Source organism: Lactuca sativa, chromosome 2 (assembly GCF_002870075.4).
Source record: "Lactuca sativa cultivar Salinas chromosome 2, Lsat_Salinas_v11, whole genome shotgun sequence".
Lineage (NCBI taxonomy): Eukaryota > Viridiplantae > Streptophyta > Magnoliopsida > Asterales > Asteraceae > Lactuca > Lactuca sativa.
Window position 1 is genome coordinate 56,584,264 of NC_056624.2, and position 24,585 is coordinate 56,608,848.

Consider the following 24,585-nt stretch of genomic DNA (forward strand, 5'->3'; position numbering starts at 1 on the left):
TATATATATATATATATATATATATATATATATATATATATATATATATATATATATATATATATATATGATAAAAAAATTTACGTTACTAGTTGACTACTTTAGTTTTTAAAAGGTTCATACATTATTTCAAAATCTTCTCAATTTCTAATATAATGATAACTTGATAGACTAATAAAATCAATGTTTTTTTTTTATCATGACATAAGTTTTTTTTGAACGACAGTTATATATTAAAAAAACGAAAGTTATTTAAAAACTAGCAAAAAATGAACACAAATTAAGAGAAAATTGAATGTTGGACCCACACATTCCAATATTTAGAAGTCTTAGCGTTTCTAAAAGAAAACGCTACAATATTATCAAATAAAAATCGCTTCCGATACTTGCTTTGTCAAAAAAACGGCGTTTCGATACGTCTAAAGAACCCAAATTAAGGCCGAGACAATCGAATCAAGCTTAACCTACTACAATCTCCTTGTAGATATACAATCAATCTAGTGAAAATGTCTAAAACCAGACCAAAACTACGCATGCCAATATCAACCCACAAGACAACTCTCTTCCACAACTCAACATCTACTTGACATTTGAAAAAAAAAATGAGAAGTATCTTCCCTATTTGCACCATATATCGGACAAAGGACATTATCCAAATCGACACCTATCAAGTCAAGATTGGATCTCATAGGAATACGATCAAGCAAGACCTGCAAAATAAAAACATTGATCTTGATAGGGATCAACCTATTCCATCTAGTTATAGAGTTACCCATCGGAAGACAAATGTCATCAATGTGACAACGAATCGACTTCATCGAAAAAAAATTCCGCCAAATCAAGATCCTAACTTCATGCATCACGTTTCGAATGAAAATTAACCGACTCCAACACCTCTAAAAGGACCGAGAGTTGTGTGACCTCAACACCACCTCGAATAGGACGTCTGTAAGAAAAACTCCACTCATTTTGGGACCTGAACTCCATAACATAACCTTCCTTCAACAAAGAAAGGACATAAAGATGATAAAACCTTAATATAAAAGAAGTAGAACCACACTAAATATCTAGCCAAAACCTTATGTTAGTCCCATCGCCCAACTCCCTATTAATGAAAGTTAAGGAATAACATCATTGTCATGAAAGATGGTTTATAAAACCAACAATGGAAGACCAACTGTAACGTTCCAAAATTTACAAAGAGGTTATTCATTTTTAAAGTAGATTAAACAGTTAAACCCTTGTTTCAAAAACCATTTAATAACATTATATTGATTGAAAATCATACATTATCAGAGTTAAATTTACAAAACCACATAAATGAATAGTTTTGATGTGTGTGTATAGTCTCATCGAGCTCTTCTCACGAACTACTTACAAAATGTTTAATCCAAAATTGTAAGCATAAAGCTTAGTGAGTTCCCTAATATACCACATATTCCACCATACATATAGTGCATACACAAAAAGTCCTCGGCTCTAGTGCCGACCTATCAACATACATACAACATACGTATCAATACAAAACATGTGAATGTTGTGGTCCTCTCATAGTCTTACATACGGTTGCCATGGTCCTCCCATGGTCTTGCATACAAGTGTCATGATCCTCCCATGCTCTTTCATGTAGTTTCCAGGGGCCTAATCCTGGTCTTTTATATAAGTGTCATAGTCCTCCCTGTTGGATATAGTGTCGAAGTCCATAAATTTATTTGGTATGTACTTGAACCGACCCGGCATGGTCCATTTGGGTTGCATGACATTGCAATACTTGGATAGACTAAATGAGAGAATAAGGCACTTATGATTATTAATATATTATAAGTTCTAATATATTAATAATAGTATTATTTAATTAGTATTGATCAAGTATTAATCTAGTATTAACTTGGTGATCAAAGTGAGACAAATTAAATATATAGGGTTGATTATGACAATCATCAATTCTTTTATGGTGGATTAATGATCCATGGTTTATGGGTTATGGATGTAACCATTTGGAGCTCCATGGACAATCCATGGGAGTTACAAACCCATGGGTCATGAGATATGAAGAGTCATGACAATTATGAGTCTTCTTAATGAAACCATAATTGTTACACCACTATAAAAGGGACCCTTTGGCTAGCAAAATCGGCACCTAGTGTTACTAGAGAGGGCATAACCGATTTTGAGTGCTAAAAGTATTCTCTCAAGTTATTCCAAGTTTTGTGGTGTTGTGTGAAGCATTTGAGGCACAACATTTGGGGTGCTAGGCTCACAAAGTCTTGAAGGAATCCAAGCAACAATAAGGTATGTATTTCTACTAGCTTTATATTTTATTTATTCCCCATGCCATGCTAGTTAGGAAATAACCTTGAAAAAGAAATTTGCATGTATATAGAGAAAACATATATTCAAGGTTATTAGGGTTGCATGTACACTTAGGAAGTGTTAGAATGCTTAAAACCCATCAGTGGTATCAGAGCCTAGGATTGTTTTCTGTATACTTGATGCAAAACTGCTTGAAACATGAAAAATCTGCTCACTGACGGGAGGACTCGCCGAGTCCATGAACAAATTCATCCTACTCGTCGAGTAGGATAATGCACTCGACGAGTAGGAGCGTGCTGGGCAGTTTTTCGTGTTTTGTTGCTAGAAATGGATTAAAGTCATTATCCCAATCTATTTTGGACTTGTAAAGTCTGTTTTTCAAAATGATAATGATTATGTTAACCCATTTTTGCATGACTTTTATCAATTAACAAGTATTGTATATGTTTATATGATTCTTGAAATTGCTTGACATGAATTTGTGTTCTTATGAGTTTTTAGAAGATCATAGAAATTATGTGTAACCTCCATGTATGTTTAATTCATGATCTTAATGGCAATGATGGTGTCCATAACTTGTCCTCAAGTTATGGATTACCAAAAGTCACTTCTTTAAATTGTGATTAAAGAACTAAAGAGGTTTCATAAAATGAAGAGTCTTCATTTTTATGAACCATTAAAACTCATAAGTTACAAATTGAAGAGACTTGGAATAGTTTCAATTCCTGCCCTCAAGTTTTGGAATTTGAAAAGTCTTACACTCTAATACTTTAATTTCAAATTAAACCTTAGATTTTTAAAAAGTTTAAAAATCAACACTTATACTATTATTATAATTTTATTATATAGATATGTATAAGAATATGTCATTCTTACCGTTAGTAGGCCTCATTCACGAAGCCGGTCTATAAGGGAGGTATGATGTTGTTTCCTATAAAATGGTGACTTAATGGGTGTCCACTCTCACCCACCGCTTCCTTGGTCGGTGGAGGGTCGTTAGCCGAACGGGTAGGATACGACTTTAAATTCTCATTAAAAGTATAATGAATTATAAAGTAACTATACATTATAAATTCCCAATCTTAGTTACTTTAGGAATATGTGAAATTGGTGCTAGCCCATAAAATTACACTTTGTACCTTACCAAGTCGTTAGTGGAGCGTGTGTGGTTAACCGGGACACTAACATGGACTAGTAAGAGTGGAAAAGGGTAACTTGACTTTATTATAGGTCGGTGGAGCGTGTGTGGTTAACCGGCACATCGATTAGGTAATATTGTTAAGGGTACCAAGTCAATTTGTATGGTTATTCACACCTTGTTTGTGATCCTCGGCATCCCAGTCACAAACTTGAGAGGGCACATTCGAGATTCAAACATGCCATTAAAAAGTTCAATGTATCTCAAAAGATCTAGGAGTTTCAAAACCAATAAAACCTAATAATAAAATATTTTGTTCTTATGGTGGAAATTGGTATATCGTCATTTACCTACCTTCAAATATTTTATAGTGTGGATTACGGCATCCCTCTTCCACCTATAAATAGTTTGTTGGATCCTAGCCTTAATATTTCATTTGGGTGACTTATTAAGGACTCTTAATCTAATGAAACTTATCTTCCTTTTATTCCAGATGTCTTCCAATAACGCTGTTGGCTCAAACCCTACATGCTCCTTTTCCCTAATGAACTTTTGTGGTAAGGTCATCTTTGATGGATCCAAATTTAATGAGTGGATCATAAACATCAGGATGATTACCCGCTATGAGGACAAAGAATATGTCCTTGACAGGGAGCTTAAGGTTGTTAATGAAGCCACTGCTACTCCAAAAGAGCTTGCGGAGTTCATTGCACATGAGAAGGATGACACCAAGGTGTCCTGCATCATGATGGCCACAATGACTCCGGAACTCCAAAAATCTTATGAAGATTTCTACCCCTATGAGATGTACCTAGATCTGATGGAAAGGTACCATCAGAGTGCGCATAAAGAGAGGTATGAAATCATTTCCTCCATGATAACCGCAAGAATGAAGGATGGTGAACCCATCACCGGTCGCTTGCAGAAGATGCAGAGGTTCGTTGACCGATTGCTAAAGCTCAATGTTGACTTCCCTGAGGAATTGGCAATTGACATCATTCTCCATTCCTTACCTCCAAGTTATGATCAGTTTCGTATGACTTATCATATGAACAAGGAGGAGGTCACACTTAGCAAACTTCAAGGACTCTTAAGGACAACTTAAAATGGCCTTAAGGGTAAAGCGGTTACTACTTCTACTCCTTTAACAGCCCCTGTTCTGGCTATTGGGCAGGGAAAGGGTAAGAAGAGGAAAAACCCTTCGAAGGGTACTAAGGGTAAGACTCTTGATGGTTCCTCTTCAAGTGGGACAAAGAAAGGTCCCATTACTCCTTCTTCACACCCAAAGGAAGCACAATGCTTCTATTGCCAGGATAAGGGACACTTCAAGCGAAGCTGAGCCAAATATCTGCAAGATGTAAAGGATGGGAAGGTTAAACCCACCCATGCAGGTATTTACACAATATTGTATAACAACTCATCTAATGCAAATTCTTGGGTGCTTGATATATAGGGTGTGGTATTCACATTTGTACTGATTTGCAGACACTAAGAAGAAGTGAGCAAGTGAAGCACGAGAAGATAAACTTAGTCATGGGCAACATGAAGGCATCACCTGTTACCAAGATAGGAGTTTATTCTTTATTTCTTAATAATGGGTTAATGTTAGATTTGAATAAGTGTTGTTACTCACCCGAAATGGCGAGAAATATTATTTCTTTTCATGGCTTGTACAAACAAGGTTTTACATTTTCATTTGATAATAAAAATGGTGCTATTAATGTTTATTACAATGATGTATTTTACTTTAAAGCAATACCTTGTGATGGTGTATACGAAGCTGTGAATGTTTTAGACAATTTAGGAAATAATGTGTTGTATATTGATTCTTCTAATAGCTTGGACAAAGCATCCTTGTGGCATTGTCGTCTTGGACATGTTAACAAGAAGCGCATAGGCCAACTCCAAAAGGCTGGAGTCTTGGAATCATTTGACCTCAATTCAGATGATAGTTGCGAGTCTTGTTTACTTGGAAAAAATGACAAAGTCACCCTTCGCAGGTACTTGTGATAGGGGTGAAGGTTTGTTGGACCTTGTACACACGGATGTGTGTGGGCCCTTCAGAGTTGCTACAAGGGATGCTAATCGTTATTATGTGACTTTTACTGATGATTACAGTAGATATGGATATATTTACTTAATGAAGCATAAGTCAGAAACCTTTGAAAAGTTCAAAGAGTTTAAGCAGGAAGTTGAGAATCAATTGGGCAGGAACATCAAGATGCTCCGATCCGATCGGGGAGGAGAGTATCTTAGCATTGAGTTCCTTGACTATCTTAAGGAATGTGGGATTGTCTCACAATTGACACCTCCCAAGACACCACAGTTGAATGGTGTAGCTGAGAGGCGCAATCGAACCCTGTTGGATATGGTTCGTTCCATGATAAGTTGAGCTTCGTTGCCAATCTCTTTCTGGGGGTATGCCTTAGAGACTGCCGCCCATATCCTTAATCTAGTCCCTACTAAAAAGGTTGCCAAAAAGACCTCACGAGATGTGGACTGGGAAAGTGCCAAATTTAGACCACATCAAGATTTGGGGTTGTGAAGCTTTTGTGAGGCGTGAGACTCATGACAAGCTTGAACCCCGAAGCGAGAGGTGCATTTTCATTGGCTACCCACAGAGATCCTTTGGTTACCTCTTCTACAGACCCAATGATAATGTAGTGTTTGTAGCAAGAAGAGGAGTCTTTCGTGAGAGAGAATTCATAAGCCAAGGGGACAGTGGGAGGCAAATTGACCTTGAAGAACTTCAAGAGTCAAATGGTGAAGGAACCTCAAATGCTGTCAGCCAACCTGAGCAGAAAACTCCTGTTGAGCCGATAGATGAGTCTATGCCTCCAAGACGTTCCACTAGGGTGAGGAACACACCTGATTTTTATTATGGTTATCACATCACCACTGAAGGTGATACATTTATCAGTGATAGTACACTGATTGATTTGGATGAACCTAATAATTATAAGGAAGCCATGGCAGGCCCTGAGTCTGCGAAATGGAAGGAGGCTATGGACAGCAAGATTCATTCCATGTATGACAATCAAGTTTGGAACTTGGTTAACAATGTACCAGGTCGTAAGACAATTGGGTGCAAATGGATCTTCAAGAAGAAGACCGACATGGATGGGAAAGTACACACTTATAAAGTGTGACTGGTTGCGAAGGGCTTTACTCAAACTCTGGGAGTTGACTATGATGAGACCTTCTCACCAGTAGCTAAGATTAAGTCTATTAGAGTGTTGTTAGCCATAGCTGCATTTCATGATTATGAAATATGGTAAATGGATGTCAAAACCGCTTTCGTTAGTGGGATGTTGGCTGAGGATGTTTACATGGCTCAGCCAGAGGGTTTTGTCGATCCAAAATACCCTAATAGAGTGTGTAAGCTTGAAAAATCCATTTATGGATTGAAACAAGCATCTCGCAGGTGGAATCTTTGCTTTGATGAGAAAGTCAAAGAGTTTGGCTTTTCTAGGAGTGAGGATGAGTCTTGTGTGTATGTCAGGGCTAGTGGGAGCATAGTTAGCTTCTTGGTGATGTATGTGATGGGTTTTGAGCATTCTAACACTTCCTAAGTATACATGCAACCCTAATAAACCTTGGATCTATGCTTGTCTAAGATACATGAAAAAAATTATTTTTCCAAGGTTCATATCCTAACTAGCATGGCATGGGGAACTTGAATCAAATAAAGCTAGTAGAAATACTTACCTTGTAGCTGTAGTTGATTCCTTGGAGTTTTAGAGCCTAGCACCAATAGTGTGGATGCCTCAAATGGAAGATGGTCTTCAAATCACAAATCACCACAAACTTGGAACTTTGAGAGAATAGTCACTACTATCTTGAAATCGGCCTCCTTGCTTTACTCACCTCAACTAGTGTGTTTTCAAGAACCAAAGCCTCCTTTATATAGTGTGGTGGATTAGGGTTACATCCATGTAAACCCTCATACCCATGTCTCTTCATTTCCATGAGATCCATGGGTTAAAGCTCACATGGAGTATCCATGGACTTTCCATGCAAGCCTAGCCCATTCAAAATAAGCATTAGCCCACACTATATAATTATAGAAGCCCATATTTAATTAGTAATATCTTTGATCTCTAAATTAATCCTAGATTAATTATAGATCCATACTAATTAAATAATATGATCTGATATTAATATATTAGAACTTATAATATATTAATAAATCATAACTTGTACTATTCTCAAAAGATTATCCATAAATTGTTCGAGTGAAGTGCAACCCAAATGGACCATGCCGGGTCGGGTCAAGTACATACCAAATATAGTTATGGACTTAGACACTATATCCAACAGTCTCCCACTTGGATAAGTCTAATAACTATAGTTGCAAGTATGACTTCAGGAACCGATCAACAATCGTAGCTCTTTAAACTCTGTTGAGCTAGAACGCGCCATTTTAGATAAGTGATCATATAATCCTCTGTTCTAGATATCAGCTGGACAAATACATGGAACATGGTCTTACTTATTGTCCAACATTTGTTTCCCGATTTCCGATTTGTTTGACATAGAACTTAACTGAAGACATCAATTTAGTTCTGACCGGACCCGGTACATAGGTCAAAACAAAATCATCGAGGGGCCCAAATATCGCTTCTAATCCTAGAAGGAACAGATAAACTTCGACTCATATGTTTGTTCTACCACTCATTGAATTATACACAAAGGCACATTTTATAACATCGAGTTACCAATGCGTTTTCGTACAATCAATGCATAACCAACTCATAAGTAACAAATCATATCTCTAGGTTTAAAGACTTATATGATATTACCGTCTCACGATCAGTCGAGATAAAATTCCATGAAGTGATTCCAGTGAGCGTGGGTTGAGTCCAATGCTCAGAACTTATGAGCACTCATGATTGTTGTAGCCATGTCCAACACCTTAGACCTCTGCAACCAATCATGACAGTCTTGATTCATCCCTACTTCCGACATATGACCGACTGTGGAGGTTTGAATAATATGATATACGAAACATAATTATTCTCGAAGTCAAAACATGCAAACGAAATATAGTAAACGATCGACAAGAGATAGCAACACTTTACTCATAAATAAAACACCTTTTATTCATCATCTAATGTCAATTACACTTTACAAATTTCATGATTTATCTAACTACTAAAACTTATATCATCCTTCAGCCCTATGCTACGAGCATGCTGGAGATGCTTAACCCTACTCAGTCCCTTCGTGAGGGGATCTGCTGGGTTCTCATCCGATGATACCCTCTTTGCCACGAGGATTCCTTCTTCTATTCGATGTCTGATGAAGTGATATTTTCTGTCAATGTGTCTGGATCTCCCATGATCTCTTGGTTCCTTGGCTAAGGCAACCGCACTATTGCTGTCATAGAAAATCTCCATTGGCTCTTTTATAGCTGGTACAACTCCAAGATCTCCGATGAAGTTCTTTAGCCATATAGCCTCCTTTGTTGCCTCGCTTGCTGCTATATACTCTGATTCACAAGTGGAATCATCCACTGTCTCCTGCTTGGAACTCTTCCAAGTGATTGCTCCTTCGTTTAAGGTAAAGACCCAGCCGGAATGAGAGCGGAAATTATCCCTATCAGTCTGGAAGCTAGCATCACTATACCCTACAACTCTCAAGTCATCACTCCCACCAAGGGTAAGGACCCAGTCCTTAGTCCTTCGCAGGTACTTGAGGATATTCTTTACCGCAGTCCAGTGTGCCTTGCCAGGGTTCCCCTGATACCTGGTAACCATGCTCAAAGCAAAGGCTACATCAGGTCGAGTACACGTCATAGCATACATGATCGATCCTACAGCTGAAGCATAAGGTAGTCATCTCATTTCTGCTATCTCAGCCTCCGTACTAGGGCTTTGTGTCTTACTCAATCTGGCATTACTCTGAATGGGTAACTCACCTTTCTTGGAGTTATGCATGTCGAATCTTTTCAACACTTTGTCCACATAGGTGCTTTGACTAAGTCCAATTAGTCTTTTACTCCTGTTTCTCAAAATCCTTATCCCTAGGATATAGGCAACTTCACCAAGGTCCTTCATAGAGAAACACTTCCCAAGCCAGGACTTTACTTCCTGCAGGGTTGGGATGTCATTTCCTATGAGTAGTATGTCATCCACATATAGTACCAAAAAGCTGACTATGCTTCCACTAGCCTTGATATAGACACAAGATTCATCTTCACTCCTTGAAAAGCCAAATTCCTTGACTTTCTCATCAAAGCAAAGATTCCATCTGTGAGGTGCTTGTTTCAATCCATAAATGGATTTCTTGAGTTTGCACACTCTATTGGGGTACTCTGTACTGAAAAAGCCCTTTGGCTGAACCATGTAAACATCTTCAGCCAACTTTCCATTAAGGAAAGAGGTTTTGACATCCATTTGCCATATTTCATAGTCATGAAATGCAGCAATGGCTAACAGAACCCTAATAGACTTTATCTTGGCCACTGGTGAAAAGGTTTCATCATAATCAACTCCCGGAGTTTGAGAATAACCCTTTGCAACCAGTCGTGCCTTATAAGTGTGTACATTACCATCCATGTCGGTCTTCTTCTTGAAGATCCATTTGCACCCAACTACTTTACGATCAGGTACATGGTCAACCAAGTTCCAAACTTGATTGTCATACATGGACTGTATCTTGCTATCGATAGCCTCTTTCCATTTAGCAGCCTCAGGGCCTGCCATGGCTTCCGTGTAGCTGTTAGGCTCATCTAGACCTACTAGTGTCTCATCACTAATAAGTGTCTCACCTTCTGCAGTAATATGGAAACCATAGTAATGCTCAGGTGCATTCCTAACTCTCGTGGAACGTCTCAGAGGTACAAACTCATCAATTGGCTCAACAGGAGTTTCCTCCTCAAGTTGAGGGCTAGCGTTTGAAGTTCCTTCACCACTTGACTCTTGAATTTCTTCAAGATCAATTTGCCTCCCACTGTCTCCTTGGCTTATAAACTCTCTCTCTCTCTCTCTCTCTCTCTCTCTCTCTCTCTCGAAAGACTCCTCTTCTTGCTACAAAGACCACATTATCACTAGGTCTGTAAAAGAGGTAACCAAAGGATCTTTGTGGGTAGCCGATGAAAATACACCTCTCGCTTCGGGGTTCTAGCTTGTCATGAGTCTCGCGCCTCACAAAAGCCTCGCAACCCCAAATCTTGATGTGGTCTAAGTTGGGTACTTTACCAGTCCACATCTCGTGAGGAGTTTTGGCAACTTTCTTTGTAGGGACTAGATTAAGAATATGGGCGGAATTCTCTAAGGCATACCCCCAAAATGAGATTGGTAGCGAAGCTCGACTCATCATGGAACGAACCATATCCAACAAGGTTCAATTACGCCTCTCAGCTACACCATTCAACTGTGGTGTCCTAGGAGGTGTCAATTGTGAGACAATCCCACATTCCCTAAGATAGTCGAGGAACTCCGAACTAAGATACTCACCACCTCGATCGGATCGAAGCATCTTAATGTTCCTGCCCAATTGATTCTCGACTTCTTGTTTAAATTCCTTAAACCTTTCGAAAGTCTCTGACTTATGCTTGATTAAGTAGACACATCCATATCTACTGTAATCATCAGTAAAAGTCAAATAATAACGATTAGCATCCCTTGTGGCATGTTTGAATGGTCCACACACATCCGTGTGTACAAGGTCTAACAAACCTTGACCCCTCTCACAAGAGCCTGTGAAGGGTGAATTTGTCATTTTTCCAAGTAAGCATGATTCGCAACTATCATCTGACTTTAGGTCAAACGACTCCCAGACTCCATCCTTTTGGAGTTGGCCTATGCGTTTCTTGCTTATATGTCCAAGACGACAATGCCATAATGATGCTTTATCCAAGTTATTATTATTAATAGAATCAATACACATCACATTATTTCCTAAGTTATCTACAACAGACACAGCTTCATACACACCATCACAAGGTAATGCTTTAAAACAAAGAACATTATTAAAGAAAGAATCAATAGAACCAACTTCATTATTAAATGAAAAGGTAAACCCTTGTTTATACAATGCATGAAAGGAAATAATATTTCTTGCCATTTCTGGCGAGTAACAACATTTATTTAAATGTAAATTTAACCCACTACTTAGCGACAAAGAATAAACTCCAATCTTGGTGACAGGTGTAACTTTCCTATTCCCCATTATTAAGTTTATCCTTCCTTGCTCCACATTCTCACTTCTTCTTAGTCCCTGCAAGTCACAACAAATATTAATACCACAACCGGTATCAAGGACCCAAGAATTAGAATGGGGTGAGTTATTAGATAAGATAGTGTAAATACCTGCATGGTTGGGTTTAACTTTCCCATCCTTCACATCTTGCTGGTACTTTGGGCAGTTCGGCTTCCAATGTGCCTTTTCATGGCAATAGAAGCATTCAGCCTCTTTTGGGTCAGAAGAAGGAGTGATGAAACCTTTCTTGGTTCCACTTGAAGAAGAGCGATCAAAGGTCCTAACCTTGGTACCCTTTGAAGAACTCTTTCTCTTCTTCCCTCGTCCTTTCCCGATTGCCAAGACAGGGGTGGAGTTGGTAGGAGTAGGAGTAGTAACAACCGCCTTACCCTTAAGACCACTTTCCGCGGTCTTTAAGAGTCCTTGAAGTTTGCTGAGTGTGACCTCTTCCTTGTTCATGTGGTATGTCATGAGGAATTGATCATAACATGAAGGTAAGGAGTGCAAAATGATATCTATTGCAAGCTCCTCGGGGAAGTTCACATTTAGCTTCAGCAAACGGTCCACAAATCTTTGCATTTTCTGCATGTGGCCCGTGATGGGTTCACCATCCTTCATGCGAGTTGTTATCATGGAGGAGATGATTTCATACCTCTCTTGATGAGCACTTTGATGGTATCTTTCCATCAAGTCTTGGTGCATCTCATAGGGGTAGAAATCTTCATAGGATTTTTGGAGATCTGCAGTCATAGTGGCCATCATGATGCATGCCACTTTGGTGGCATCCCTTTCATGTGCCCTAAACTCAGCGATCTCTTGAGGAGTAGCAACTGTCTCATCAATCTCCTTAAGCTCCTTATCGAGGACATATTCCTTGTCCTCATAGCGAGTAATCATTTTGATGTTTCTGATCCATTCATTAAAGTTGGATCCATCAAAAGTGACTTTCCCACACAAGTTCATAAGAGAAAAGGAGACACTAGGATTAGAGCCAGAAGCAGCGTTGTTTGGAGACATCTGATAAGAGAAGAAAGAAAGGATTAGTTTGGATATAGAGATAGTCCTTAATAAAACACCCAAATATAGTATTAAGGCTAGGACCCAATCACAATATATTATACTTAGAAGAGGTATGCCGTAATCTAAGTAATAACATATTTGAAAGGTAGGTGAATGATGATTCACCAATTTCCAACAAAGTTGAAATATTAAAAATCTTTAATTTGGTTTTTAGAAACTCCTAGATTCTTTTGAGATTCAATGAACTTTTCAATGACATGTTTCAATCTCGAGTGTGTCCTCCAAGTTTTGTGACTGGGATGCCGAGGATCACAAAACGAGGTGTGAAGTAACCATGCAAATTACTTGGTACCCTTAATAAATTACCCCTCAATCGATGTGCCGGTTAACCACACACGCTTCAGCGATACTATGATAAATATTAAGTCACCCTTTACCTACCTTGTTAAGTCCAAGTTAGTGTGCCGGTTAACCACACACGCTCCACTAACGACTTAGACAAAGTGTAAAGTGTAATTTCATGGATTAGCACCTTATTCACATTTTTCCTAAAGTAACTAAGATTGGGAATTTAATAAAACATTTAGTTAATTTATAATATTCATCATACTTTTAATGAGAACTTATAAGTCCTTGTCTTTACCGGTTCGGCTAACGACCCTCCACCAGTCAAGCAAGCGGTGGGTGAGAGTGGACACCCATTAAGTTGCCATTTTATAGACAACAACCTTATACACACCTTATAGACCGGCTTCGTGAATGAGGCGTACTAGCGGTAAGACGACTTTAATCTTATACATATATATATATATATATATATATATATATATATATATATATATATATATATATATATATATATATATTATATTAACTTATAATATTATAAGTATAAGGGTTGAATTTTAACTTTTAAAATTCCAAGGGTTGGAACTAAAGTTTTAATCAAGACTTTACTTGTTCCAAAACTTGAGGGCATGTTTTGTAAACTTTCAAAACTTTTCATTTATTGTAACTTATGAGTTTATTAGGGTATTAAAAATGATGACTCTTCATTTTTATAACCCATGTGTTCTTTTAATGGTTTTAAAACAAAGTGACTTTTGGTTTTCCATAACTTGAGGACAAGTTATGGACTCCATTAAAACACATAATGATCATGAATTAATCTACCACATAGGTTACAAATAATTCCTATGATCATCTAAACATGATAAGATCAAGAACATGAATATGAACACTTTCATGAATCAAAAATTACACTTAAAACTTTGTAATTTTGATAACAAGTTGTTGTAAATGGATTAACAAAGACATTACACCATCTAAAAAAAGTTTTCAAGTACCAAAACAATTTAGGGTAATGTTTCTAGTCCATTTCTAGCAACTAAAGTCGAAAATCTGCATTCTGAGGCTCCTACTCGCCGAGTGCATGAACCTACTCGCCGAGTAGGATGAAGATACACATGAAATCGGCGAGTCCCCCATGGACTCGGCGAGTTCATCAGGCAGACAACAAGTTTTTCGACCTTTTCCAATATTTTGCATCAAGTATCAAACAAACAAGCCTAGGCTCTGATACCACTGATGGATTTTGAGCATTCTAACACTTCCTAAGTGTACATGCAACCCTAATAAACCTTGGATCTATGTTTGTCTAAGATACATGCAAATAATTATTTTTCCAAGGTTCATATCCTAACTAGCATGGCATGGGGAACTTGAATCAAATAAAGTTAGTAGAAACACTTACCTTGTAGTTGTAGTTGATTCCTTGGAGTTTTAGAGCCTAGCACCAATAGTTTGGATGCCTCAAATGGAAATCACAAATCACCACAAACTTGGAACTTTGAGAGAATAGTCACTACTATCTTGAAATCGGCCCTATTGCTTTACTCACCTTAACTAGTGTGTTTTCAAGAACCAAAGCCTCCTTTATATAGTGTGGTGGATTAGGGTTACATCCATGTAAACCCTAATACCCATGTCTCTTCATTTCCATGAGATCCATGGGTTAAAGCTCCATGGAGTATCCATGGACTTTCCATGCAAGCCTAGCCCATTCCAAATAAGCATTAGCCCACACTATATAAATATAGAAGCCCATATTTAATTAGTAATATCTTTGATCTCTAAATTAATCCTAGATTAATTATAGATCAATACTAATTAAATAATAGGATCTTACATTAATATATTAGAACTTATAATATATTAATAAATCATAAGTTGTGCTATTCTCAAAAGATTATCCATAAATTGTTCGGGTGAAGAGCAACCCAAATGGACCATGCCAGGTCGGGTCAAGTACATACCAAATATAGTTATAGACTTAGACACTATATCCAACAGTATGTGGATAACATACTCCTCATAGGAAACGACGTCCCAACTTTGCAGGAGGTTAAGGCCTGGCTTGGGAAGTGTTTTTCTATGAAAGACATTGGGGAAGCTGCCTATATCCTAGGGATAAGGATATTGAGAGATAGGAGTAAGAGACTATTTGGACTTAGTCAATGTACTTATGTGGATAAGGTATTGAAGAGGTTCAGTATGCAAGATTCGAAGAAAGGAGAATTACCAATCCAGAGTAATGCCAAGCATTTGGATAGACTATAATGAGAGAAATAAGACACTTATGGTTATTAATATATTATAAGTTCTAGTATATTAATAATAAGAATAATAAGATTATTTAATTAGTATTGATCAAGAATTAATCTAGGATTAATTAAGTGATCAAAAGAAGACTAATTAAATATATGGGTTGATTGTGTAAATCATCCATACTTGTATAGTGGGCTAATGCTCCATGGATAATCAAGTTGGGATAAAACCCATAGGATGGTCCATGGATGCTTCATGGTGTATGTGAACCAATGGATCCAAGGAAATGGAAAGTCATGACAATTAGGGTTTACCCTAATTGTAACACTATATAAAGATCTTATTCTTGACCAAAATCGGCCACTAAGTGTGTAAAAATAAGGGCTAGCCGATTTCATGAGTTGTGGATTTCTCTCAAGTTATTCCAAGTGTATTCGGTGTTGTGTGAACCATTTGAGGTGTCACACTTGAGGCACTAGGCACTCAAGCTTCATGAAGGCTTCCTACATTAAAGAGGTATGTATTATATCTTGTTATATTCATTATTTTATATGCTAGATTAGGATAATACCTTGGAAAGTTCTTATTTGCATGTATAATAGAGAAAACATAGATCCAAGGTATTTAGGGTTGCATGTACACTTAGGAGTGTTAGAATGCTCAAAACCCAACAGTGGTATCAGAGCCTAGGCTTGTTTTCTTGTTATACTTGCAAAACTGCTTAAAAAAATCGAAGTTGTTGCTGTCTGATCATCAGACTCGGCAAGTCCATCAGGAGACTCGGTGAGTCCATGCCTAAAAAGTGATCAAATCGATCCAACTCGTCGAGTTGGTTCATGCACTCGACGAGTTAGACCCCTAGACAGCATAAATTCGACTTTTTTGGCTGGAATTGGACTAGGAACATTACCCTAAGATGTTTTTGGACTTATAAAATTGTTTTTGAGGTGGTAATGTTCATGCTAATCCAATTTCAAAGATAATTGTCAATAGATTCATGTTTTGTATTAGTTTATGGTTTAGACTAATTACATGAAAAAGTTTGATTTGAATTATCTTGTTCTTATGAGTTGCTTAGATTAATAGAAAAGTTGAGTGAAATAGTTGTTTTCAATCCAAATTAATCTAAGAGTTGATTCTAAAATGTGTATTTGTAACTTGTCTTCAAGTTATTTGAAAAGTCACATGTAAGTTTCATAAAACTCATAAAAAGTTGGCAAAGGTTACAAAAAATGAAGAGTCTAGTTCTAATTAAATGGTGTTATGACTCCATAATTTGTCCTCAAGTTATGGAGGACCAAGAGTCTCTTCATTAAATAATAAATTAAAAAAAAAAGCGTAACCTTAATTAATTCCATAAGTTATAAAATAAAGAAAAGTTAATTCTTTTATTAGTTTAAAGTCTTCCATAACTTGTCCTCAAGTTATGGAACTTGAAGAGTTTTTGGATTAAAACTACTTTAAACACATAAGTTATGGAATTAATTAGTTTTGAATAGTTTCAAAACTTGCCCTCAAGTTTTGGAATTTGTAAAGTTTCTCTTATGAATACTTTAATTCCAAGTTATCCCTTAGAATTTTAAAAGTTAAAATTCAACTCTTATACTTTATAATATTATAAGTGAATAATATATATGTATAAGAGTAAAGTCAGTCTTACCGCTAGTACGCCTCATTCACGAAGCCGGTCTATAAGGTGGGTATAAGGTTGTTGCCTATAAAATGGCAACTTAATGGGTGTCCACTCTCACCCACCGCTTGCTTGACTGGTGTAGGGTCGTTAGCCGAACGGGTTTGACAGGACTAGAATTCTCCCTTCATTAAAAGTATTAATGATCAATACTAAGTAACTAAACTCTTAATAATACCCAATCTTAGTTACTTAGGAAAATGTGAATAAGGTGCTAATCCATGAAATTACACTTTTCACTTTGTTTAAGTCGGTTAATGGAGCGTGTGTGGTTAACTGACACACTAACTCGTATTTAACAAGGTAGGTAAAGGGTAACTTAATGTTTATCATAGTATCGATGGAGCGTGTGTGGTTAACCGGCACATCGATTGAGGGGTAAACACTTAAGGGTACCAAGTAATTTGCATGTTTACTTCACACCTTGTTTTGTGATCCTCGGCATCCCAGTCACAAAACCTGAAGGGCACACTCTAGATTGAAACATGCCAATGAAAAGTTCAATGAATCTCAAAGATCTAGGAGTTTCAAAAACCAATTAAAACCTAATAATACATTTCGTTTATCTTGGTGGAAATTGGTGAATCGTCATTCACCTACCTTCAAATATTTTATAGTTTGGATTACGGCATACCTCTTCTAAGTTATAAAATAGTTTGTTGGGTCCTAGCCTTAATATTTCATATTAGGTGTCATATTAAGGACTTAAGATCAACTATCTTGAATATCTCCCAAAAGATGTCTGGTTTAGACATTTATGATCTTCCCAAATATCTTGAAACAAGCTTTCCTAAATGAAGATGATGTCCCATGGAAATCATACTTCTTTCACCTCCTCCAATTATTCTCCCTAACCCACAAGTTCAAGGTCACTCAAGCCCTATTGGCAAGGCAAGGTCTAGGTGTGATCACATCTTGGAGATGTAGTCACATATTGACAAGCCGGGAGAGTTGGGTGTCAAAGTCTTGAGAAAGTTGGTGGTTCAATCACTTTCTAAGTCACATAGTGAGTTACTTTGGGACACCTATGAAACAGACTATGACAAGACCCTTAATGATCTTATCTATTTGTTAAGATCAACTTCCTTAAAACTTGATGGACATTGACAATAGTGACACAGGAAATCCAGAAAAGCATTCTCTTCCCAATGGAAAGGGATCGTCCCTAGTCAACTCGGTTGGCCAAATGGTAAAGAGAAAAGCTAAGTCTGTGATAGTCCCGTGTACCATTGTCAAAGGGTCCATATGTTTATATTGCCAAAGGAAGGGGCATTTGTTGCGAAGCTGCCAAATTTACCTAAGGATGTTGAAGTTAATAAGTTTGACTCTACTTCAGCTAAAGCCCACTATCTAACTTTGCTAAGTCTCCATTCTGAGATTCTTATTACATGATGTGACTGGGTCACATGTTGATGTTTAAGAATCAAAGAAAAAGTGAAGAAACTTAAAGAAAGAATATGATGAATCTGATCGCGTAGATGGATTTCTATCGCATGGTTTGAAGATCGGATTCTTGAGCTACTTCTTAGGAGTTATGATATATTGCTTAGGAATGGATAGCAACAAGGTTTTCATGTGCTTTTGCACTGTAAGGATAGTTTTCCGCAAAGTTTTAAAATAAAAGAAAATTTTTGATTTTATTTATTTTAAAATATCCTTACAATGGCATTTGAGGAAAAAATTGTTGCTTATATGATTCCATTAATAGCAAGAGTGGAAATATGAAATTGATTCTTTCATTTGTGGTAATGTCTAAATTTACCAAATAAGGAAAGATTCTCATCACCCAAGTTTCAATTGGACCGGAACTTGGAATCATGCAAGTTGTATAGCATGATGGATGAGAACTTTCAAGTATTGGAAAAATTAAGACTAATTACTTGTTCACATGGATGTGTGAGTCAAATGAAGGACTAAGGGATCGAGTACACATTCTTGTGCACTGATTAAGTCCACCACAAAAGATTGATAAGATTGTTCGTCATGATTTACTTAAGTTCAGTAAACATGATTATACTTACAAGCTTAAGTGTAACTCTGAGACATTGGAAAAGGTTCCAATGTATGACAGAGTGAATAAGAAGAATCAAATTAGGCAGAAGGATAGAAGTTTCTCAAATCTGAAAAGATGGGAGAGTACTTTCGTATCGGTTTTTATGATCATCTTAATGATTTAGAGACCTTATCACAATTCATCCTCTAAGTGCTTTCTTATAGCTAAGAAGAGGAACTATGAATTGGTGAAGTGGCTAAATCAATAAGATGAGTCATACTTCGTTCCAATACAAGTCTTAGAGTCATACTCCAAGATTGTAACTTGAGTGACATGTCTCAAAGAAGGTTTAAAACACTTGTCAAATTTAAGAGTAAAAATTTTCTACTCTTGTAAATTTGAAATTGGTAAGTTGTGATGTTTTGGATAAAACAAAGACGATCTTAGGCCAATTGTGTGAAGTGTTTGTCTTGGTTTGAATCCACACTATCTTTTGAATAACTGACAAGAAAGTCTTATATGTCAAGAGGACAGTGGGAGTCTTAAAGGTCTTGAAAGTCTCAAGAACTAATCAAGAATAAAACCTGAAGTTGTTCACTAGCACACGACTTGAGGTTTATAACCTATCGTGTTGACATATTCTGTGCCCATTCCAGTTAAAGTTGGCTTGCATATGAGTTCTTAGAGTTCTCAATGTGTTGCACAACAACTTGAAAGCAATGGCAGGCCCTTGAGCTGCCAGGTGGCAAGAAATTAAGATTGAGTTCAGTCCATATGAGTTTGGATTTGTCATTATCCTTGTCCTGTGACTATGATTTTGATAATTCACATGGATAAGAACACATACACCATGAAATCTAAGTGTCATAAGGTTTCTCTCCGATTCATGAAAATGATGGTGAGGAAACACTTTCACTAATTTGATTTTAGCTAGATAGCAATTGTGATATTTGCATTCTCAAAGTCGTTAGTGGAGCGTGTGTGGTTTACCGGCACACTAACCTGGACTTGTGATATTTTCATTCTCAAAGTCGTTATTGGTCAAGAATTAATTTTGTGGTTAAAAGAGATTGATTAAATTTAGGGGACTGATATTGTAATTATAAGATAATTGCAAAATGGGTTGTGGATCCCTAAGTTAAGGAATGGTCGAAATTCTTGCGGATGCCTACATAGAATTCGTCCACAGGGTGTTCTCGAAGGATCCTATGGGCTCCTTAAGGCCTAAGCAACCGTATTAGGTATTTGAATAAAACCCTAATACCTCAGCTATATAAGGAACCCTTGGGGCATCCTATTTAAGGCTACTTGAAACCCTAAGAAGAGTTTGTGACAACCCAAAAATTATATTCTTGTAAAAAGTCAAACATATCGTGTAAAGGTCAAACTCATTTCTTTTATTAACATATTTGGCTAGATTAATGGGTTTTAAATGTATAAACCTTGTACCAAAGGTATTGTATGCTTAAGAAGTGAAACAAGTTGAACCGAGAACCCATGCGAGGCCAAAACTTTGGACCATAAAGCCCCTTCATGCGAGGTTCACGACCGCAAACACGGGCTGCAAACACTTGGACCATGAACAGTCTTTGGAGCTGTGAACGAGGGTTCGCCGTGAACCATCCATCGGTCGTGAACCATCCTTCGGCCGTGAACTCTTACCCTATATATATATATATATATATATATATATATATATATATATATATATATATATATATACATATATATATATATACACACACACACACACACACATATATATATATATATATATATATATATATATATATGAGACAAATTTTCTTCATTCTTTCACTTCTGACCGCAAACTCCAACATTTCTCTCTGAAGTATCATCTTTCAAACCTTCAACTTTTCTTGGAATATTGTTTGGATCTGTAAGGTGTTCATCATTTCATCATCATTCTACGGATTTCTAGGCAGAAAACACTTGCATCTTCATCATTCTTCAAGCTTGTTGGGTCGTGTACTCAAGAACACCATGTGTTCTTGGGCCGTGAACCCTTCATCAGGCCGTGAACTCTCTTGCAACCTACAAAATTTGCTTCTAACACCTTTATTTGTAAGTTAAAATTGCAGATAAGTTCGTTTTCCTTGCACTCTTATGAGTATATTCATTTATAATTATACATGTATATTGTATGAATCGGGTTTAGGACTCATTTTGTTAGCAAGACTTCACTTGTGAAGCTAACATCCTATAAACAAATCTGCAATCGAATTTCCAACATAAGGTGAGTTGATACCTCTATAATCTATCTTTTAAATGCTTTTAAATGGGGGGGGGGGGGGGGGGAGGGATACAAGTTGAACACAATCTAATTGTGTTAATAATTACATGTGATATCAATGACATAAAAGATTTCCTTATGTTTTTAATTATTATTTTTACAATAAAGGATTACCAAATACTTCCATAATGACTTAAAGTGATGTAAACTCTTTTAAAAGTCACATAAAGTATTTTTAGAATATCGTTAAACTATTTTAAATGTTTTTATAAACTCTTTAAACTTATATTTTTTCAAAAGCATATGTATATGTATACATGTACGTAAATAAGATTTAAAGGATTTAGGACTGATGAATTTCCTTATTTTCTTTTCCATGTGTTGGATGTGGACTTAAGGTGGGTTTATTTGTCCAAAGGTCGTTTCCTTCATAATTATGTATTGTATATACATACACACACACACACACATATATATATATATATATATATATATATATATATATATATATATATATATATATATATATATATATATATGAATATAAAAGATTACTTCTATCGGTATCATTACCTTTGTATCACGCTGAGCAAAGCGATACATGTTGGATTAGGTGTCTAAGCCCATAACTATTATTGGTATGTATTCGACCCGAGAGTAGCATGGTTCATTTGGGTTGCATATCATCAGGACAAGTTGTTAGGATGAACTTTTGAGAGAAGGTTATTTATGGTTTATTAATATGAAATCATATATTTGGAATTAATTTATTGGTCGAAAGAGACTAATTAAATCTATGGGGACTAATTATGATAATTAGTTATATTTATATGTGTTGGGCTTATGATCCATGTTGGACCAAGTTTATGTATGGATACATAAAGAGTTGGGCCACATGAACCATGGATCTTAAAACCCATGGGTATGGATTTGGGTTATATCTATGTCCTTAGAAAGCCGACTTATAAATAGATACTTCATTGCCTAAAATCGCCATTTGTATCTTTTTAGAGTTCATGGTGTCTTTTGTGTGCATGGAATTCTCTCTCAAGTTCATCCTTTGTCCATGGTGTGTTGTGATTCCATTTGAGGCTTCCACACTATTGGGGCTAAGCTCTTTAAGGCCAAATACACCAAGAATTCAAGCTCCATCAAAAGGTATGTCATGCTAACAAGTATATTATATTTTTATGTTAAATGCATGCTAGTTGTAAGATTAATACCTTGGAAACCATTTGCATGTATAATTAGTGAAAACATAGATCAAAGGTATTTAGGGTTGTATGTGCACCATAGGATGTTGTAGTATACCAAAACCCAACAGTACACTCATGGGAGATCATGCTAATCAGATAGAACATATAAATTATAATAGGTATATTTTATGAAACAAACGAGAAATCTATTTTCAAGATAAGATTATGAGGTTTAAAATACTTTGTTAAGAAGAAGATATGATTCAACCTTTACTTATAACTAGATGAACCAAAATGTGATGGCATTATTTCAGGACATAGTAATATACTTGCTATGTCACATTCCTGTAACCAGAGTCTCCTGGAGGGACAGCGGGCATTGTGTGTATAGATCATATGGGACCGACAATCCCACATCCCGACTGTTAGCTATGGTTTAGCCGGCAGGCCAAGGGGTGACAAATGTCACACTGTTCGACGCTAGAAGGCCTCCATGTTCATCCTTGTCAATTAGCATGGTTACAACCTTATCACATTTTTAACCCTAATTAACCTGTTTAATAATAGGGTAGTTATTACAACAGTAGTGTATTTTTAAGAAATACTACTGCATCAATCATTTTTCCAAAACCAAAATAAAAAACATTCTTCTTAGAATTTTATGGTGAGTTAAAATTATGTCATACTAGGTTATAAGTACAATAACACTTAAACAGAAAGGTTTTATGGAATTAAAACTACTTTTCAGTTGTAAAGCAAAAAATATAGGATTTTCTGGGACGAAATCAATCACTTTCTTAAAAACTAAAGCAACCATAAAAGAAAATTTACTTATGAACTCACCAACTTAAATTTTGACCCTCTCTTTCAAAATAACTTGTATTCTCAGGGAATCCAGTAGACAGCTACACTCCCAGAGCTTTTGAGAAGACAACCCAGTGCCGTGCTGCGTCTTTTGTCTTTTACTGTATCTACTTTTGATGTCAAATATCTAATGTTTGAACACTTATGTGAAAACTTATATATTATTAATGTAATGGTTGTTGTACATTGATTACTATAATGCATGTGTTGTGATACTTGACATGAAGTCACCCACTCCTGAATGTTTCTGCCATTTCGGTATGGGGGTGTGACAGAGTTCCAGCTGAAAATTAGTATCCCTAGACTCTCTCTCATATTCTTCCAACTTGCTCTTGGTGTTTGTGATCGATTAGAGGTATTACACTTGTGATACTAAAGCTCTCAAAGGTTAAAGATCAAGCTACAATTGAAAGGTAACATCCTAACTTTGTTTTAGTTATGATTTTCGGTTTTTGTATGCTAGATTAGGGTTTATAAGCTTTGGATGATTATTGCTTGTACAATTAGAAAAACTAGATCCAAAGCTTTAGGGTTTGCATGTGCACCATAAGATTGTTGTTATGCCCAAAACCCATTAGTGGTATCAAATCCTAGGTCGTTTTTTTATTTTATTTGAGGCTATGCTTAATTGTTCAAGGCTGAAAAAGTCGAAAATCCAAATCTATTGCATAGACTCGACGAGTTCGTGGGTTTGTTGGCAGATTTTTTGCGATTTTGACTAAAATTGGGTTAGGGTAATTACCATAAACTATTTTTACTGATAAAATTCGATTTTTATAATATGATAATGAATATCCTCATCCAATTAGAAGATAATTGTCAAATTATAAAATAATTACTAGTTTATATGATAAAATTAATTATTTGTATTATTTGATTTAAATTATCTTGTCTTGAAAGTGGATTAGGTCAAATTATGTGATAAATAGTAATTATATGATTATTTAATTATTTTTCAAATTTGATCTAAAAGATATTTTGAAAAGTTTCAAAATTTGCCCTCAAATTTGGAATTTTAATTTTAATTAAAAAGTTTAATTTTGAAATATTTAAATTCTAAACCTTAGATTTTTAAAAGTTTAAAATTCTACCCTTATACTATTACAATATTAAAAGGCTAATAATTATATATATATATATATATATATATATATATATATATATGTATGTATGTATGTATATATATATATATATATATATATATATATATATATATATGTATGTATGTATAAGACAAGTCAGTCTTACCGTTAGTAGGCCTCATTCACAAAGCTGGTCTATAAGGCATGTTTAAGGAAGCAGCCT